The sequence below is a fragment of the Moschus berezovskii genome, chromosome 10 (assembly GCF_049115385.1).
Source record: "Moschus berezovskii isolate FMDL1 chromosome 10, NW_MosBer_1.0, whole genome shotgun sequence".
Lineage (NCBI taxonomy): Eukaryota > Metazoa > Chordata > Mammalia > Artiodactyla > Moschidae > Moschus > Moschus berezovskii.
In genome coordinates, this window is record NC_142469.1 from 63,210,174 (window position 1) to 63,231,288 (window position 21,115).

The 21,115-nt window shown below is 38.7% G+C and overlaps 1 non-coding gene across 1 annotated transcript; it reads right to left on the reverse strand.

Moving 5' to 3' along the window:
* Window positions 1-2,226: 2,226 nt before the first annotated feature.
* On the reverse strand, window positions 2,227-2,298 carry TRNAY-AUA (transfer RNA tyrosine (anticodon AUA)). The gene has a single exon. It is a non-coding gene; the product is annotated as a tRNA-Tyr (tRNA).
* Between the last annotated feature and the right edge of the window lie 18,817 nt (window positions 2,299-21,115).

Below are 21,115 nucleotides of genomic sequence, written 5' to 3' on the forward strand. Positions count from 1 at the left end.
TTCAAGCTTCATGGCCCGTAGTCCAAGAATTTGCCTGTTTGGCTTACTTTCACTTCAGTGGCCTGCAGGCAGGCACAATGTCAAATTCAGGTTTTTCTTTGTAACTTCTAAAGCTTCCTTCAATCTTGCATCATGTAACCTGCAAGGCCTCTTAATCCCATAAACTCTGAATCACATCTCCTACCCTCTAAACTACATACCATTTTTCTGCTCTTTCAGCCCCACCTGGAGTTTCATGGGTGAATTCTCTGTGTTGGCCCCTAGGTTACAAGTGGTGGGTGTTACTCAGCACAGGAGTAAGCTGCCTGAGTTAAAGACCTGCAGCTTCTGCATGAATAAATGCTGCTTGCTCTTCCTGTAGTGCTCCAGGGTATAGTAAATTTTGATTTCTTTATTTTAATCTTGTTTGTACGCATGTCTAATTACACTTGTTGGTTTAGCTCTGTGTAGAGAGTGTTGGGTAATGTTATTATCCAGGGTTTACTCATCTTGGAATGTCAGCCAGAGGCCTAGAGTTGAAATAACATTACTAAGGTTGGGTCAGCATTGCTGTTAGGGTCTGTGTAATTTTAGAGATTTATATGTTGGATGTAAATATTCACAATGGACTCAAGGAAGACAGGAATTTTCTCACCAGGTTTCAGGTGATTTGAAAAACAGATAAGAAGATGACTGGCATTTTAGAGACTGTTTTTTTGTTCTCAGGATTTAAACAAATTTTATTGCAGTATAATTGATTTAACATGTTAATTTCTGCTGTGCAACAATTTTTTGGATTTTTAAATGAGTCACTCCCTTTAAAATCAAATAGATTGCATTAGTTTTTTCTGATTTTAATATATTTCAGACAGGTAGAAATATGTATGCATATGTATAAATAGCAATGCTTTAAAGCTAACCACTTCAAAACTATTATGACTGAATAAATTAATATATAACTGCTATTGAGACTAAAGAAATACATTTCAAAGAGTTACTGAAATAAACTCTGACTTTCTCCACCTTTGACAATAAAATTACAGCTGCTATCATGTGTAAATTCATATAATTTTTTAATAATATATGACACATTGTGTCTTGATTTGCATTTTACTCTTTCCCAAATCACCTGTAATTCAGTTCCCCAAACTCACACCTTTTGTTATCAAGTTTCAGCATCTTTTGTCAATTTAACTTTTCAAAATCTGATGGCAAATGGTAAGAGTACTCCCCATTTCCATTTCAGAAGAGATGTGTAAAGTTGTTACCTTCCTGCTATTCCAATGTATGATAGCTGCTGCTACTGCTAAGTCACTTCAGTCGTGTCCGACTCTGTGTGACCCCATAGATGGAAGCCCACCAGGCTCCCCCTTCCCTGGGATTCTCCAGACAAGAACACTGGAGTGGGTTGCCATTTCCTTCTCCAATGTGTGAAAGTGAAAAGTGAAAGTTAAGTCGCTCAGTCGTGTCTGACCCTTAGCGACCCCATGGACTGCAGCCTACCAAGTTCCTCCATCCATGGGATTTTCTAGGCAAGAGTACTGGAGTGGCTTGCCATTGCCTTCTCCGGTATGACAGCTAAGCCTCTTTTATCCTTAGGAAAACTACAAGTTTGAGCAAGGTAGGCATCTACAAATACTTGAACTCAGCTGGAGGAAAAGGTGAGTAATGTTTGTTCCTTCCTTAAAATCCTAGTTCTATCAATTACTAGTGGTATGACCTTGGTTAGCATTTTGCCTCATTTTCTGTTTTGTTGAATGGAAATGATAAATAGTACCTGGTTCATCAGGTTGTACTTAGAATTAAATAAATTAAGCATTGTGTTGGCCAAAAGTTCTTTTGGGTTTTTTTCCATAACATCTTATGTTTTGGTCAACCCAATATGTAAAGATCTTAGGAGAGCACCTGGCTATTATTATTTCAGTCATTAAGTTCTGTGATGAAAGACCCCTCAATGTTTGTAAGTTAAATGGCAGGAGTCCATTGGAGGATGGTCTGCCTCATTTTAAACTTATAAAAAGATTTTCTGAACAATAAAGAGCACCTGTAGCAGAGCAGATGGAAGATAGAGTAAGAAAAAATAAAAAGATTTGTTGAAAGCAACTTAAGAAAGAAAGAAAGTGAAGTCGCTCAGTCGTGTCCAACTGTTTGGGACCCCATGGACTGTAGCCTACCAGACTCCGCCCTCCATGGGATTTTCCAGGCAAGAATCCTGGAGTGGGTTGCCATTTCCTTCTCCAGGGGATCTTCCCAACCCAGGGATTGAACCTGGGTCTCCTGCTTTATAGGCAGACGCTTTACCATCTGAGCCACCAGGGAAATACTAAGCATTTTGCTAGATCTCTGAAACCCACGACTATAGAAGAGAAAATGTAAAGAACTCAAAATAGCTTTAGAGCAGTTTTGAAAGAAAGATCTATACCTGAATACACAGATTTCCAGAGTAAAGCAAGGACTCCAGAAAGAATGGGAGAAAACCAGCTTATGATCTGCCTTAGGGCACAAATATGGACTGTGGATTTCTTAAATCCCTTCCTAATCAGTTGCAAATGAGACAGTTCCACACATGTCGGAACAAGACACATTTTTGCTTGCAATGCTGACTTGGCTGCTCACTAATTGTGACTTTGAGGAAACCTCTCAAACCTTTTAAATATGTTTCATCACTAGTCAAATGAAACTAAATACTTGGTTCATATCTGTGAGTCTAATCTGTTTTGTTATATGCATTTGTTTGCTCTATTTTTTAGATTCCACGTATAAGATATCATACAGTATTTGTCTTTGACTTATTTCACGTAGAGAGCCTAATACTCTCTAGGTTTAAGAGTTACCAGTGGGGAGAGGGGAGGGGAGATAAGGGTGGGAGAGAAGGGATTAAGAGACACAAACTACTATGTATAAAATACATAAGCATCAAGGAAATACTGTATAGCACCAGGAAATACAGTCCTTACTTTGAAACAACTTTAGTGGAGTATAATCTATAAAAATATTGAATACTGCGTTGTACACATGAAACTAATATAATATTGTAAATCAGCTATACTTCAAGAAAAAATAAAATACTTGCATAAGAGTACTGCCTTGAGAAAAAAAAAAAAGCACACTGTCTGATAATATAGGACAACGTTTTCTTCCCTTTGCTTGACCGTGCCAAGGGCTCACTAGGACACAGTGAGGTAGAGAGTATGCCTTTTCCTTGGTGTACCAGGTGTCTGTCCCCAAGGGTAAAATGCTGTAGCCCAGGAAATTGTGGTAGTGACTGTCTTCACAGTGAAGAAACTCCAGCTAATCTCTTTTTCCCAAGGAAATTGAAGGATCAAATGTTTTCAATTTGTCTCCACCCAAATTAGCCTTCCTAGTTAAGGAGTGGGCAAGGTGTGATACAGGCAAAATCTCTTATAATTACCATGCTTGATTTTTGTTTTGGCTAGCAGAAATCTTTATGGCGAGAAGGGGAAACAAAACATCCAGTCCCCACCAAAGGCTCCCAAACCCAAGGTATAATCAGGCTACCAAAATTTTAATGATGTAGCAGAAGTATTTTAATTATTCAGAATTAACACTTAGTGTAGTGCTTCCCTGGTGGTTCAGTGGTAAAGAATCCACGTGACAATTCAGGAGGCACAGGTACGATCCCTGGTGTGGGAAGATCCCCTGGAGGAAGAAATGGAAGCCCACTCCAGTATTCTTGCCTGGGAAATCCAAGAGACAGAGGAGCCTGGGGGGCTACAGTCCATGGACAAAGGAGTTGGACACTGCTGCTGCTGCTGCTAAGTCACTTCAGTCGTGTCCGACTCTGTGTGACCCCATAGACGGAAGCCCACCAGGCTCCCCCGTCCCTGGGATTCTCCAGGCAAGAACACTGGAGTGGGTTGCCATTTCCTTCTCCAATGTGTGAAAGTGAAAAGTGAAAGTGAAGTCGCTCAGTCATATCTGACTCATAGCGACCCCATGGACTGCAGCCTACCAGGCTCCTCCATCCATGGAATTTTCTAGGCAAGAGTACTGGAGTGGCTTGCCATTGCCTTAGCAACTAAACACAAACAAACAGTGTATTTTAATACTCAGTTGACACTACAAACCACAAATGTATGGAATCTATGCAGAAAAAGAGGGAAAAAAAAGTCAAGGTGAAAGATTAAAAAGCTAATTGGTTGTTGAAACGGAGGTACACACTATACACACACACACACACACACACTCACACACAAGAAATCCTCATTGAATGGAGCATTTGTGGGTACACATGAGAGCCCAGTGCTTACAATCATAAACTGATCCACAGAGAGTGTGGATAAAATAGTTTAACTATCTCTCAAAACTTGGCAGTATTTAATACCAAAAAAATGTAAGGCAAAGAAAGAGAAATAACTAATTATTATTTTCATAACTTAACTTCCTTTTTTACCCAAATTCCCTTTCCATTCACTTCCACAACCTGATGAAAGTTATTTTATTTTTAAGAAAGTGTTCTGGCAGCCTACCTTTCTAAAACTGCATAGGTTTACAAAACCCATTTCTTTCCTATTTTCTAAATAGCTGCAGGCAGAATCATGAAAATTATAGAAAAACACAATCTTCTACTTTATCTTGATATGCATTCTATATTGTGTCACCGGTGGGAAAAATAATATCTTGCCTTCATGCACAGTTCAGCATATAAAAGGCAATCTATTTGAATAACTATGCAAAGAGCTACAGCTAAGCAATAAAATACAAGTCAAGAAAGTATCTATACACCATCCTTTTATGAATGTTTTAAAATGGGATCACGTATACTTCTAGTCTGATCACAAGAGTCATTAAAGTTACTATCCTAGCCAAGTTCATGTTGTACTGGGCAAAAAGCTTAAAGTTTGTTTTTCAACTTCCAATAGTTGGCCTTCTTAGCTTTTACTAAGTAATATACAAAGTGTTATCATGACTTCTATATTGCAGAATTCCAAAAGGGAGTTCCTATTTATTTGGAAGCATGAACGCTTAGTTGGTAAAGAATCCACCTGCAATGAAGGAGACCCCAGTTAGATTCCTAGGTTGGAAAGACCCACTGGAGAAGGGATAGGCTACCCACTCTAGTATTTTGTGGCTTCCTTTGTGGCTCAGCTGGTAAAGAATCCACCTGCAATGCAGGAGACCTGCTTTTAACTCTTGGGTTGGGAAGATCCTCTGGAGAAGGAAAAGGCTACCCACTCCAGTATTCTGGCCTGGAGAATTCTGTGGACTGTATAGTCCATGGGGTAACAAAGTGTTGGACATGACTGAATGACTTTCATTTCACTTTACTTATTTACCCAACTTTCGTTATGGTGTGTTATCTAATTCCTTTCTTTAATTTGGAGGGTAGTCATTGAGGTTTGCTTGAAATGATTTATTTAAATAATTTATTTTTATAAAACTGTCAGTGTCTTAAATATTTTTCAGGGAATGTTTGTTCTATTTTAGCTGTAGGGATCTTAAAAATGAAAAAGAAAGAAAAGCTAGTCTTGTAGTTTTAATTTAAAAAAAAATTCACACAAAACAATTAAATCACATAGTATTAGATAACCCAAGGGACTCCCCAAGTGGCTCAGTGGTAGAGAATCCACCTGCCACTGACTCGATGGACATGAGTTTGAGCAAGCTCCAGGAATTGGTGATGGACAGAAAAGCCTGGCATGCTGCAGTCCATGGTGTCACAAAGAGTCGGACATGACTGAACGACTGAACTGAACTATCAATGCAGGAGACACAAGAGATGTGGGTTTGATCCTTGGGTTGGGAAGATTCCCTGGAGAAGGAAATGCCAACCCACTCCAGTATTCTTGCCTGGAGAATTCCATGGACAGAAGAGCCTGGTGGGCTATAGTCCATGGGGTTGCAAGACTGAGCAGTTGAGCACACACACACAATAAATGATAACCTAAGATCATCTTGAGAGAAGTACAATTTCCGTTTTACCTTACATAATTTTCATGGCACTCTCAGGAAACATTTGAAAATTTCTTATCAGTCTTTAGAAATAAATAGAAACGTGATTGATCCAAACTTCTCTGATGAGTGGTGGGAGGGAGGCTCAAAAGGAAGGGGATATATGTATCCACATAGCTGATTCATGTTGTTGTACAGCAGAAAGTTGAAAAATCACAACACTGTAAAATAATTGTACTCTAAAAACAAAACAAAAACAGAAACTTTTTTATTAAGTAGCACTTTCTCACACAATCTCATCAGATTGGGTATCATTTGTCAAAAACCTTGAGGGACAGTGGAATGTAAAACAAGAAAAAATTTTGCTTCAGAGAAATCTGAATGGAATAGCTTTTTGTGCATATTTGGAAATAGTGTTTCCATTGCTTAACAAGGTATGTTAAAATTATTTTGCATAACTATCAGTGTAAGGACTACTTTTCCCAGGCACAATCTAAACTCCCTCTTTTAATGATCTTTCTGGTCCCGTCACTGCTGGCACCCCACCCACTTTGTAGAAATCCTGCTTGTGTTGCTCACAAAGTTTGAAATCTTGCCAGACATACTGGTATCTTTTAAAAATCCCCACTGTACTTAAGTATTACTTCATAGAAAAGCCAAAATTCATGGACATGAGCCAACCCCAGATGGTTTTGCCTAAATATTTGCTTTAGTGTAAAAATCTTTAGTTAGCAAATTGATGTTATATATAAGAAAAGAGGGCAGAGTCCAGGGCAGAGGTCTGTAAGCTCACACTTAAATCAGTAGTCAGTTTAAACTTGGACACACAGAAGAATATGCTGAAAGTCTTTTAGAAATACTGATGCCTTGCTCCTACCTGTAACATTTTGATACAATTAGTATGGGGTGCAAGCTGTAGATCACAATCTTTCTTTTCTTAAGTCCAGGTAATTTAATTGTGCAGCAATTCTGGGGGTCACTGACTTGCCCTGTAGCTTTTACACACTTTGCTGCTGCTGCTGCTGCTAAGTCACTTCAGTCGTGTCCGATTCTGTGTGACCCCATAGACGGAAGCCCACCAGGCTCCCCCGTCCCTGGGATTCTCCAGGCAAGAACGCTGGAGTGGGTTGCCATTTCCTTCTCTAATGTGTGAAAGTGAAAAGTGAAAGTGAAGTCGCTCAGTCATGTCCGACCCTTAGCAACCCCATGGACTGCAGCCCACCAGGCTCCTCCATCCATGGGATTTTCTAGGCAAGAGTACTGGAGTGGCTTGCCATTGCCTTCTCCATACACACTTTGAGATGGGCCCAAATAATACTCTTCTAGCTCTTTGCTCACTTAATTTTTTTTTATAAATGATGATTGCTCACAAGTCTCCTTCCCACCTCCATCCCTCATAACCTCAGGAAAAATGAAATGGTTGCCTCTATCTCATGATTTTTCATAAAGCTTTAAGACATGTCTACAATAGGGAAATGTACAGGAAAGGATATTCATCTTGATTATGTTAATCCTCCTTAGCCAAGAAATGGGAAGTTGAGATCATCCCTCTGGATCAACAGAGATATGTTTATCATTGCCTTAAAATTTTTGGAGGTAATTTGAATACATCCTTTGGGTTCGTAAAAGATTCATGAAATGCAGTATATTTCCCTGTGGGTCACTCTATACCATGTAGAATACTAAACGCTGTGACTTTGCTTTTTATTTTTCCAAATGCTATTATTTCAGAGTTCTCAGTGATTCAGTATGAGTACACCAATTTAACTCTATAATAGTCATCATGGTTTTGCCTCTTCATGTAAAATATTTTCAGCTATATCTCTTCAGCAAGGCTTTAAAATAAATGGTAATTTGCAAAGAGGTAATAATAGTGTTTAGCAATATCTTCACAAGAAAAATTTAGAAAATGCTTATAAAGTTTGATTGACTCTTATTGGACACCTGTGCATTAAGTAAATATGTTCAGGGCCCTTTTGCATGGGCTAAAAGTGAAAAGGTTGGCTTGAAGCTCAACATTCAGAAAACAAAGATCATGGCATCTGGTCCCATCACTTCATGGGAAATAGATGGAAAAACAGTGGAAACAGTGTCAGACTTTATTTTTTGGGGGCTCCAAAATCACTGCAGATGCTGATTGCAGCCATGAAATTAAAAGACGCTTGCTCCTTGGAAAGAAAGTTGTGACCAACCTTGATAGTATATTAAAAAGCAGAGACATTACTTTGCCAACCAAGGTCCATCTAGTCAAGGCAATGGTTTTTCCCGTGGTCATGTATGGATGTGAGAGTTGGACTGTGAAGAAAGCTGATCGCCGAAGAATCGATGCTTTTGAACTGTGGTGTTGGAGAAGACTCTTGAGAGTCCCTTATACTGCAAGGAGATCCAACCAGTCCATTCTAAAGGAGATCAATCCTGGATGTTCATTGGAGGGACTGATGCTAAAGCTGAAACTGCAATACTTTGGCCACCTCATGCGGCGAGTTGACTCACTGGAAAGGACTCTGATGCTGGGAAAGGTTGGGGGCGGGAGGAGAAGGGGACGACGGAGAATGAGATGGCTGGATGGCATCACCGACTCTGTGGACATGCGTTTGAGTGTACTCCGGGAGTTGGTGATGGACAGGGAGGCCTGGCGTGCTGTAGTTCATGGGGTCGCGGAGAGTCGGACACGACTGAGCGACTGAAGTGAACTGAACTGAACTGAAAACGAGGCAAGAGGTATTTCCAGAGATATCATAGCACTGACGTTGGTTGTGACTACTAATATTTTCAGTATTAGAAGTCTTCTTTAGATATACATAATCAATGTTGCAAATTTAATTTATTGTCTACATCAGGAACTCTAGAGCTTGTTATTCTTCTTTATTCTTAAACATTTTTCTAAATATATTTAAATACTTAGTAATACAAATAATAATAGTTAATGTATTGTTAGTAATAATAACAGGTAACTGTTTGCCAGAAATATGCTAAACATGGTATGGAATTATTTTAATTAAGTCTTCTGAAGCTCAGTAAGGTGAGAATTTTGTTATCCTTACTTCCTAGATGTGGAAATGGGGTTGCTGAGGCTAAATGGATTTCCCTCAGTTACACAGAGCATAAACTGTGAAAGCTAGGATTCACACTTAGGTTGATTATCTCCAGAATCCATGCTCATTATAATGTAACAAAATTAACATCAGAGTTTAGCCAAGTGAGTGACATTTAAACATCCTGAAGAAAAGTTTAAAAGCCAGTCGGTAGTTATTGGCCAATGTAATGTGCTATCCAGATATTTAGAAACATGAATGCATATTGATTTTATTTTATTTTTAACCAAAAACTTGGTGCCATTTACATGCATCTTTATTTTTACATAAATGGATTTACAATTAGCAAAATCCAAAATGTTTTCAGAATAAGTATATCAATGTTTGAATATGAAAGACTATATGAATTACCACCATCTGGATATTAATTAATGAGGCTTTCTTTTCTTAAACATTTTGAATGAGTTAAACATAAGGAGAATACTCATTGCCTATTTTGAGTATAAACCTTATATCCATCCTTTATCATCTAACTTACAATCACACTGGTACCAAGGGTCAGGCTCTTTATAACATCAAACTCAAATAGCTTAGCACATAACTGTTTTCTTTCAAGGACATCCCATAAATACCCCCAAACAACATTTAGGTTTTCCTAGTCGCTACATTCACAAGGTGATAAGTGTTCTGATGTGCTTAGGCAATACCTAAAATTGAACAATTCCCTTGTAAATAACTGTCATTCCATAATTGCAGATAGGAACTGGCATACTTTTTAGATGGAATGTCTCATAAACTGTCTATAAATTTTAAGAAGATGAGTTACCATTTAAAAGTGAATATATGGAAACTTGGATACAGTTTGAAAAACATATTGGAAATATGAATAAATATAAACAGAATTATAAGAATAAAAACTGTCCCCAAATCAGAGAAAATGAGGGGATAGTCAAGGGTGCTGAAAATACAAAAACCTGCACACACACACACATACACCTACATATATGTGCATTCATATATGTTAGGAACACTCATGTAGGATTATGTATCTTTTGATGAGAATAAAAAGCCTGTGAATCTAATAGCTAAACTTGAATGGATATTTACTGCTGATATCTGTACATAATAGCTATCGATATGGATGATATTGCTAGACTCAGTATGTGGTGTCTTTTTATTCATTATGGTAATTCTGTGAAGCAGATATTACTATCATCCTCAGTCCACAAATGGGAAAGACAACTTGCAGAGCAACTGAGAAACAGCCAGTGTCTTATAACCTTCGTGGCTATGTTTGACTCTGAAACACCTGACACTTTCCTAACATAGTGTGTGTGTGTGTGTGTGTGTGTGTGTGTGTGTGTGTGAGTCAGTCAGTCACATCTGACTCTTTGTGGCACCATGGACTATAGTCTGCCAGGCTCCTCTATCCATGGGATTATCCAGTCAAGAATACTGGCATGGGTTGCCATTTCCTTCTCCAGGAAAATGCCACATTAACTGAAATTAATTGCTTTTCTTTTTTCTTTTGCTTTCCTGGTTCTAAATGGCCTCTTGCATGAAGAGGAGAGAAATCCAGGTATATAGCTATAGAATCTTGCCATAAATATTTTCCAGAATCATAGAATATGGTTATCTCACGTTGTCTGTTATATGGTTGAAAAGACTGTTAAGTTAAAACAATTATTTTATTCTAAATGACCCTTATTTCAGGCTTATTTAGTCATGGGTTTATTTTTTCAATTTCCAATGATAAGTAAAAGTTAGTAAAAGTTAGCTTACAGTTCTCAAATTAGAAGTATAACTTTAAAATTCTGAAAGAAGATTCAGTAAAATTCAATGACCACCATGAAATATTTTGAAAAGTGAAAAAATTAAGAAAAATTATTTTATTTCTTAGTATATGTTCTAAAAACCATCTAGACCTAGTCTTTCAGGTGCTCAGAGGCATGATGCTTTATTGCATTTGAGAAAGAGTATAAATGGCATAAAATATGAGAAAAATTACAAGCAACTTAAAATTTTAGAGAGTAATAAAAGACTATATTAATACATATAATTATGAGTTCATTAATTCATTTGCATGCTCAGCTGTGTCTTGATTCTTTGCAACCCTATGGACCATAGCTCCCCAGGCTCCTCTATCCACAGGATTTACCAAGCAAGAATACTGGAGTAGGTTGCCATTTCCTCCTTCAGGGGATCTTCCCCACCAAGGGGTAGAACCCGAGTCTCCTGTGTCACCTGCATTACAGGCAGATTCATTAGCAGGCAGTTCCCAAATAATACTGATGATGCTGGTCTAGAGACCATATTTTGGGAACCAATGAATTGGATGACCTGTAAGTTCTCTATTATGTCTAACATTCTGACTTTTCTATGGGAAGATTTCAAAATATTTCCCCCAAATTTCCTTCAACAATATTTTAATCTTGATCTTTTCACATTTCTATACGTAAATAATAAAATAGACACATCTTTATACTGGACACCCATTTGCTTCATAGCATTTTCTAACCTTATTTTTAAAGGAGAATGAAATCTACACTGTATCTAATCTATTCTCTTTTGTCTATTGTTCTTATTATTGACATTTTAACAGATATGAAGAAAGAGAAGTTAACATCCTCAAAAGCTTGCTAGTGAAAACTCTCAGGTTTAACTCAAGTTCTTTTCTCCTGGGTCACTAAATTATGCTTTAGTTCAATCTTGTTTTAGAGATGTGCTTGATATTATATCTTCTACTGAGGAAGGATTTTGAAATTATTTTGGTATCTCTCTATGCTCTAAATGTGAATAGATTCAAATCTGAATCAACACAACAATCTCAAGGTGCAATTTTTCTGGGTAATAGTGTGAACACAATGATACCAACCGTCAGAATAATTATCTTCACAGCCCAGCTTAGTAGTTTGAATGTGTATCTGATGTGTCAGCTTTGATATGAGTTCTGGGTATACATATCAGTTCCATAATGCTTTTTTTTCCCTTTCAAAAAGACAAGTTCAACAAGAGCTCTTTAGCAGTCATGAGGCTGGGACAAGGTTATATAGTTGCCTGATATCTCAGCCGCTCTCTTGTCACCCGGCTTGTACTGCAATACTTAGCAAATAATTGTCAGCAAGGAGCTAGAAGAGGAATCCAAGGGCAGACCTACATTCCAGGAGTGTTCCTCTCTCATGGCAGCTGCAGAGTTCAGGATGCTCTGGTCAGTTTGCTTACAGCAGATCCAAATTACCTTTTGCACATGTATAGGTCAACATGAAAATATTACATTGCATTTTGCCCTTTCTACAATCAATCCACACAAATTGTTGATGTCTGAATTTAGACAATCTTATTTCTACATGAGGAACTCAGGTATAATTTAAGATACTGTCTTATCAGGGGAAGAGTCTTTTTATCGCCTAATATTCTGAGGCAGCTGTGAGATTTTGCTTGTGCAGCCCCATATCCTGGCTGGCTCTGCCAGCAGGGCTGAGTGGGAGGGGTACCACCCTCCCAGGAAGTTAGAAAGTAAGAAAGCCTTGTGCCCTCAACCAGTCTTTATGTTGCCCTTGTACTTGATTTGACATTGCTGTACCCTACTCGGGCCCCTGAGTGCTGACTTGGACATTTATTCTTAAAGTTTGGTGTCCATGGGTTTCCGTCTGGCCTTTGCCATAATTGTCTGCTGCTGGTAATTTGGTAGAATTCCTGGTTATAAATAACATTCTAATAAATAATGAAAAATGAGAAGTAAAAACTGATTGCTGGTGATTTCAGACACACTGTGATAATTTGGGAGGGGGGGAATAAACAGGTTCTGACCTCAGGATGGTAGCACAAATTGCGAAGAGTCAAGGGTAATGACAGTTCCACTCATGTTGCTCAGTGTCAGGATATACTCCTATTAGATTATCATCATATGAGTAAAAACACAGTAATTGCCTGGCATGGAGCAAATGTTTAATAAGTGAGGCCAATTACCATGCTTATCCAATTAAGTATATAAATTTATTTGTAATGAAAGTCCTCTATAATCAGGCTAAATATCACCTCTGGGCACAGTCCATGCTTCAGCCAAACATGTTTCCTGCAAAGGGCCCCTGGACTAGAATGCTCCCATTCCCTTTGTGGTTGTCATATGCATCCTGAACATTCTGGTCTTGCAAAAGTGCTTCTTCCTTCTTAACTGGATAGCCTCTACCTCCTGTCAACAGCCCCCAGGACATTTCGTTCTTCTCTTACAGGCATTTAAATAGGGTTTTTCAAAGTGACTAGTTCAATTCTCAGCTCTACCACAAACTAGCTCTGTGATCGAGAAATTCATTTAGCACTTCTGAGTCAAAGTTTTCTTTTTCTTTTTTTAATTTATTTATTTTAATTGGAGGCTAATTACTTTACATTTTTGTATTGGTTTTGCCATACATTGACATGAATCTGCCCCAGGTATACATGTGTTCCCCATCTTGAACCCCACCTCCCACCTCCCTCCCCATCCATCCCTCTGGGTCATCCCAGTGCACCAGCCCCCAAGCATCCTGTATCATGCATTGAACCTGGACTGGTGATTTGTTTCACATATGATGATATACATGTTTCAATGCCATTCTCCCAAATCATCCCACCCTCGCCTTCTCCCACAGAGTCCAAAAGACTGTTCTATACATCTGTGTCTCTTATCTGAAAAAATGGGGTAATAATACCTGCCACACAAGGAATTAAAATTAAGGTTTATAAATTATCTGCATAGAGCACAATAAACAGATGTTTTTTATTATTAAGAATAATGGATATGAATAATGAATGACTCAATGGACATGAATTTGAGCAAACTCCAGCAGATAGTGAAAGACAGAGAAGCCTGGCATGCTGCAGTCCATGGGGTCGCAAAGAATCAGACATGACTTAGTGACCGAACAACAAGTTATTAAGAAAAACACAGTAGGGCTTGATTATAAAGATTATCATAGAGAGTGGCAGTACTGAATAAAATAGAGACTTGACTAAGTGGATCTTCTAATTTAAAACCCTTTGCAGATTCCCCTTCATGTTCGAACTGTACTAGTTAGAGAATTATTATCTCTGATTATCAGCATATCAAAGGTAAATCTAGTCATAAGTGAATGCATATGGGTATAGACACATGATTTTATGGGGTTTTTTGTACTAAGGAAAATTCATATCTGAAAATATTTCCCTTCTATACTTTCATGAATATTCTAGCAGTTAGTTTAAGACTGATGGACATTCAGTCTGCAGCTTCCTATAAGGTTTATGACTCCAAGCACTTTGGGGATATAACACTGAACTAACAAGCACACAGTACCTGTGACCCACTGTTAGAGCCTTTCCCTGAGCAGTTTTTCATAGAGAGATGGCCGAGGGAAAAAGCATGATGACAGAGTATACATAGGCTTGGGACAAAGAAGGCAAGAATTCAATATTCGCACACTTCAAGTTTTGTCCAAAAATGTTCCGATATCCCTCCTGAGGATAATATCCTACCTTGTTGAGTATTTGTTAATTGCTTCATCCTCCTGTCATTCTATTTCCAAGAGGAAGGCCCTATTTACTTAAACTTTTTCATCTTATCTTATATTTGAACTTTAGGTACACAGGTTTGCATTAATAATCCTTGACTTTTGATGCACTAGTTTCATTGATCTGAGCATGGTCCACCTATATACATATACTTACTTAATACTGTAATAAGAACCCATGAACCCAACATCTCAAAGGCCTAATTATGAATCTGTTATTATCTTGGTCTTTATAAAAATTTAAATAAATATATGTATTATACCATGACCACCTGAGCACCAAAGAATTGATGCTTTTGAATTGTAGTGCAGGAGAAGACTCTTGAGAGTCCTGTGGACTGCAAGGGGATCAAACCAGTCAATCTTAAAGGAAATCAATCTTGAATATTTGAATACTCATTGGAAGGACTGATGCTAAAGCTAAAGCTCCAATACTTTGGGCACCTGATGTGAAGAGCTAACTCATTGGAGAAGACTCTGATGTTCAGAAAGAGCGTGGGGAGGAGGTGAAAGGAATGACAGAGGATGAGATGGTTGGATGACATCATCGACTCAATGGACATGAGCTTGAGCAAACTCTGTTAGATGGTGAAGGACAGGGAAGCTTGGCACACTATAAGTCTATAAAGTAACAAAGAGTTGGACACAACTTAGAGACTGAACAACCACCTGATAAAATAGGTGACAGTAGACAAATGACTTATATCTTCCTACTGCCCACAGTTCTCCTTGGGGGAACTGACCCCTGTCTAATTCCTGTGATCCCAGAGGTCTGCCAATCCAAAGAACCCACACAACTAGCTTTAGTTCTCAATGAGCTCAAGCCATGCATTGATTTTTTTTCCCTTGTTGTCACTTGTCTGCCTTTTGACCTTATCTACACCCTAACCACCTACAAGTACTTAGGAGAGAGATGGTGGTAGTATGGAGCTCACAGTGGTGGAGCTGGTAAGGAGAATCAGATTATGGATATATTTGAAAGACAGAGGCAACACTATTTACACTGAATAGAAGTAAGGTGTGAGATAAGGAGACAGAGCAGTAAAGAATGGCTTGAAGGATGGAGCAGTTGAAAAATAGGAATGCCCTACTAACAGGCAGGGATACTAATATTGGAAGAGGAGTCTGTTTGGAGCTGGGTAGAAATAAGTTAATTTTTGAAGATGTTAACTCTGGGGGGCTATTAGATATCCTTAGATACCCAAGTGGAGGTGGCAAGTAGTTTGATCAATGGGTCTGTGGTTTAGAGCACACAGAGGCTGGGATTTAAGTTTGGAGGTGCAGCATGTAGATGACAGGCTAAGCCATGAAACCAGACGAGATCAGCAGTAATGAATGGAGATACAGAAGTGGACCAGAGACCAACCTGGGGCAATTCTGAGTCCAGAGAAATAAAGAACCATCCAAGGAGATCAAAGAGTATTAAGAAGGTGGTGTTTCCTAGGAGATGGGGCAAAGGGGGCTCCATGCAGGAAGGAGTTAACAGCTCTGTCCAAGTCACTGATGAGTCACGTAGTATGAGAACTGGGAATTGACCAGGAGTGGACTTGATAAGGGCTGTTTGACAGAATCAGTGTAAGTAATAATGATCAGATATGCAGATGACACTACCCTTATGGCAGAAAGTGAAGAGGAACTCAAAAGCCTCTTGATGAAAGTGAAAGAGGAGAGTGAAAAGGTTGGCTTGAAGCTCAACATTCAGAAAACAAAGATCATGGCATCTGGTCCCATCACTTCATGGGAAATAGATGGGGTAACAGTGGAAACAGTGTCAGACTTTGTTTTTTTGGGCTCCAAAATCACTGCAGATGCTGATTGCAGCCATGAAATTAAAAGACGCTTGCTCCTTGGAAGGAAAGTTATGACCAACCTTGATAGTATATTAAAAAGCAGAGACATTACTTTGCCAACCAAGGTCCGTCTAGTCAAGGCAATGGTTTTTCCCGTGGTCATGTATGGATGTGAGAGTTGGACTGTGAAGAAAGCTGTTCACCGAAGAATCGATGCTTTTGAACTGTGGTGTTGGAGAAGACTCTTGAGAGTCCCTTGTACTGCAAGGAGATCCAACCAGTCTATTCGGAAGGAGATCAATCCTGGGTGTTCATTGGAAGGACTGATGCTAAAGCTGAAACTGCAATACTTTGGCCACCTCATGCGACGAGTTGACTCACTGGAAAAGACTCTGATGCTGGGAAAGGTTGGGGGCGGGAGGAGAAGGGGACGACAGAGAATGAGATGGCTGGATGGCATCACCGACTCGATGGACATGAGTTTGAGTGTACTCCGGGAGTTGGTGATGGACAGGGAGGCCTGGCGTGCTGTGGTTCATGGGGTCGCGGAGAGTCGGACACGACTGAGCGACTGAACTGAACTGAACTGAACTGAATAATGATCAATATCGTACTAGTTTCATAGTTGCTGTTCAGTTGCTAAGTCGTGACCAACTCTTTATGATTCCATAAACTACAGCATGCCAATCTTCCCTGTCCTTCACTATCTCTTGGAGTTTGCTTAAACTCATGTCCATTATGTCAATGATGCCATCCAACCAGCTCATCCTCTGTCACCTCCTTTTATTCCGGCCCTCAGTCCTTCCCAGCATCAGGATCTTTTCCAATGAATTAGCTCTTCACATAAGGTGGTCAAAGTATTGGAGTTTCAGCTTCAGCATCAGTCCTTCCAATGAATATTTAGGGTTGATTTCCACTTAGATCTTTGAGATTTGGGGTGCATGGTGAAATGTTCATTGGTATAGATTCAGGGGAGAATGAAAGAAGAGAAATTGTTGATAGTATTGATGTTCAGTTTCCCCCATGAAAGGTCCAGCTTAATCTTTTTGGAAAGATTTATTTGCTTTTAGACACTTTACTAAATGTAAAATTTACATGACAATTAATTTAATAAATTCCTTTCTAGCTTCTAATGAAATATCTGTGCCTTTTTGTCCACTGTTATGACTGAGACGTATGGTATGCAATAAAATTATTAATAATGTTATCCTTTCAAATGAGAATCTATTCCTTGATTCACACCATTAAATAACCTAATCTGTGAGTCAAAATGTCAACCAATACCTTGGACTGGGTCCTAAGGATATTGGTGGGTAAAGAACATTCCTTTCCTGGTTTATTTTTTCTTCAGTATTAGTGCTAGCTTGACTCATTTCTATATCTGTTGTAAGATTGCTTTTTGCCCAGGAATTTGAAAATAATTTAGCTGGAGCATTTCTAACCAGATGTATGTATATGCTTCTTATTAAATTCTGGCTAGAATCCGTCAGTTCTGGAGCTGTATTGTTTTACAGATTTTGTGACTGGTTTGTCACAGAAAGTAGAATAAAATCCAATCTTTTTCTTTGTTTCTGGGTATCAGTTTCATTTGGCAATGCCAATATTTCCATAGCATCTACAAGATGATTGATGTTGAGTTGTGGCTGAGTCTGAGGGATTGTGATAACACACATTCATGGGCCTGAACCCAGTGTATCACCAGACAGACCAAGAAAGGTCAGCTCTTCTCAGCAATGTGTCCCTAGCAATCTACTTGGTTTGAACTTCCAAACAAACAGATGGGTTTCAGTAATAAACACAAAACAGACCTACAGCTTGAGGATGAATATTTACTTTGTTACCTAAACTGTTGTGGTTAAGCATTAAAGTTTTCCACTTAAAATAATTAGTAAGGACAGACAAAATTATAATTATATAGGTTGTAAGAATTTCAACACAGGTACTTTAAAATATAGGCATTTGGTGATCTCAAACTATGTGATATCTCTGTTATTTCTAGGGAGTTTAAGATGTAAGCATAGATAATTTATATATATGTAACATTCATGAGCAAGTGAATAAGTGTTAGTCACTTATTCATGTCTGACTCTTTGAGATCCCATGGACTGTAACCCACTAGGCTCCTCTGTCCATGGGGATTCTCCTGGCAAGAATACTGGAGTGAGTTGCCATGTCTTCCTCCAGGGGATCTTCCCAACCCAGAGATTGAACCCAGGTCTCCCCCATTGCACACGGATTCTTCACCATATGAGCCACCAGGGAAGTCCAAGTATAACATAATTATTTTAAAAAGAAAATCACTATTATGAGAAATATAAGGTCAGAATGTAGAATTTTACCTAAATCTGTATAATCTTCTCTATTAGTTTGCTAGAACTTCTATAACAAATACCATACTGGGTGGATTAAACTACAGAAATTATTTCCCTACAGTCTTGGAAGCCAGCAGTCTTAAGATGAAGCTGTTGGCAGAATTGGTTTCTTCTATGGCTTCCCTCCTTCACTTATAGATAATCACCTTTTCCGTGCATCTTCATGTGGTCCTGCTTCTGCATGTCAATATTCTCTTCTTATAAGGACATCAGTCACATTAGTCACCTTATCTTAATTACCTCTTTAAACATCATATAACCGAACAGTGATATTCTGAGGTGCTGGAGGTAAAGAATTCAACATATCAGTGAAAGGAAAATTCAATATAGGTCTTAACATTTTCTATCATATTAGACAGTTTAAAACTCACGTCTAGAGCAATGGTTATTAAATACATTTGAGTGCATAATCTATCAGAAAAAATGTTTTCAACACATACCTATATACAGGCAAAAATTTCATAATTATATACATGTATATATTATGAATTTTATACATATTAATAATACTTTTATTGACTGATAAATTGAGACATCTGAAACATAATAGTGGACAATTTAAAAAATTATGTGAATTATTAAAATATTGCAATTTTTAAAATATTTTCTCTTTTTCATGGTTCATACTATCATTATCTAAGTTTTCAGAGTAATATGCATGTAGGGGGAAATCTGTCATGTCAATAATGAATATAATTTTATATTTCAGATAATTTTGTTTCTTTTATTCCGGTGAAGCAAATAAATTATTGTTTTCATGTCACAGTGTGGATGGAGTACCGCTCTAGGGGAAAGTCACTGCTTTAGTAACGAGATTTGAACAAAATTTCTGGCTTCATGAAGCTTACTTTTAGCAGGAATAGAGATTAAACAATAAACAAATATATATACAGTTGACCCTTGAACAATGTGTGGGTTTAGGAGCACTGACACTCAGCAGAATCAAAATTCTGAGTATAACTTGTAGTCAGTGGGCCCCCTTGTATATGTGGTTCTTCAGTATGCTTGGTTCCGTATCTGTGGATTCAAACAACCCCAGATTATGTGGTACTGTAGTATTTCCTATTGAAATAAATCTGCATATAAGTGAACTCATGAAGTTAAAATGTATGTTGCTCAAGGGTCAACTGTGGGTTTTAATTTTTTATTTACTTTTAAGAAGCACTTGCTGGAATCAAGATTGCTGGGAGAAATATCAATAACCTCAGATATGCAGATGACACCACCCTTATGGCAGAAAGTGAAGAGGAACTAAAAAGCCTCTTGATGAAAGTGAAAGAGGAGAGTGGAAAGGTTGGCTTGAAGCTCAACATTCAGAAAACAAAGATCATGGCATCTGGTCCCATCACTTCATGGGAAATAGATGGGGTAACAGTGGAAACAGTGTCAGACTTTATTTTTTGGGCTCCAAAATCACTGCGGATGCTGATTGCAGCCATGAAATTAAAAGACGCTTGCTCCTTGGAAGGAAAGTTATGACCAACCTTGATAGCATATTAAAAAGCAGAGACATTACTTTGCCAACCAAGGTCCGTCTAGTCAAGGCTATGGTTTTTCCAGTGGTCATGTATGGATGTGAGAGTTGGACTGTGAAGAAAGCTGATCGCCAAAGAATTGATGCTTTTGAACTGTGGTGCTGGAGAAGACTCTTGAGAGTCCCTTGGACTGCAAGGAGATCCAACCAGTCTATTCTAAAGGAGAACAATCCTGGGTGTTCATTGGAAGGACTGATGCTAAAGCTGAAACTCCGATATTTTGGCCACCTCATGCGACGAGCTGACTCACTGGAAAAGAGTCTGATGCTGGGAAGGATTGGGGGCGGGAGGAGAAGGGGACAACAGAGAATGAGATGGCTGCATGGTATCACCGACTCGATGGACATGAGTTTGAATGAACTCCTGGAGTTGGTGATGGACAGGGAGGCCTGGCGTGCTGTGATTCATAGGGTCGCAAAGAGTCAGACACGACTGAGCGACTGAACTGAAAAATTTTTTAAATGTATTTGTTTTTAATTGGAAGATAATTGCTTTACAATATTGTGTTGGTCTCTGCAATACATAAACATGAATCAACTGTAGGTATACATATGTCCCCTCCCTCTTGAACTTCCCTCACATCTGCCACCCCTTTCCACCCCTCTAGGTCATCAGAGAGCGCTGGGTTGAGCTCCCTGTATTCATATGGTCATATGATTCATTTAATCTGGTCCATATGGTAGTGTATATGTTTCCACGATACTCTCTCCATTCAGCCCACCTTCTCCTTCCTCCACTGTGTCCACAACTCTGCCTCTATGTCTGCATCTTCATTGCTGCCTGCAAATAAATTCATCAGTACCATCTTTCTAGATTGTATATGATGATGCAACAAGTGCAGAAATAAAGACTCAGCAAGATAGAGGAAAAGAGCTGTTTACTTGGAATGTGCATGGAGGACCTCTGTAAGGTTACATCAGAGCAGAGAATAAAGCGAAGGACAAAGCCTGGGGAAGGTTCAAGCAG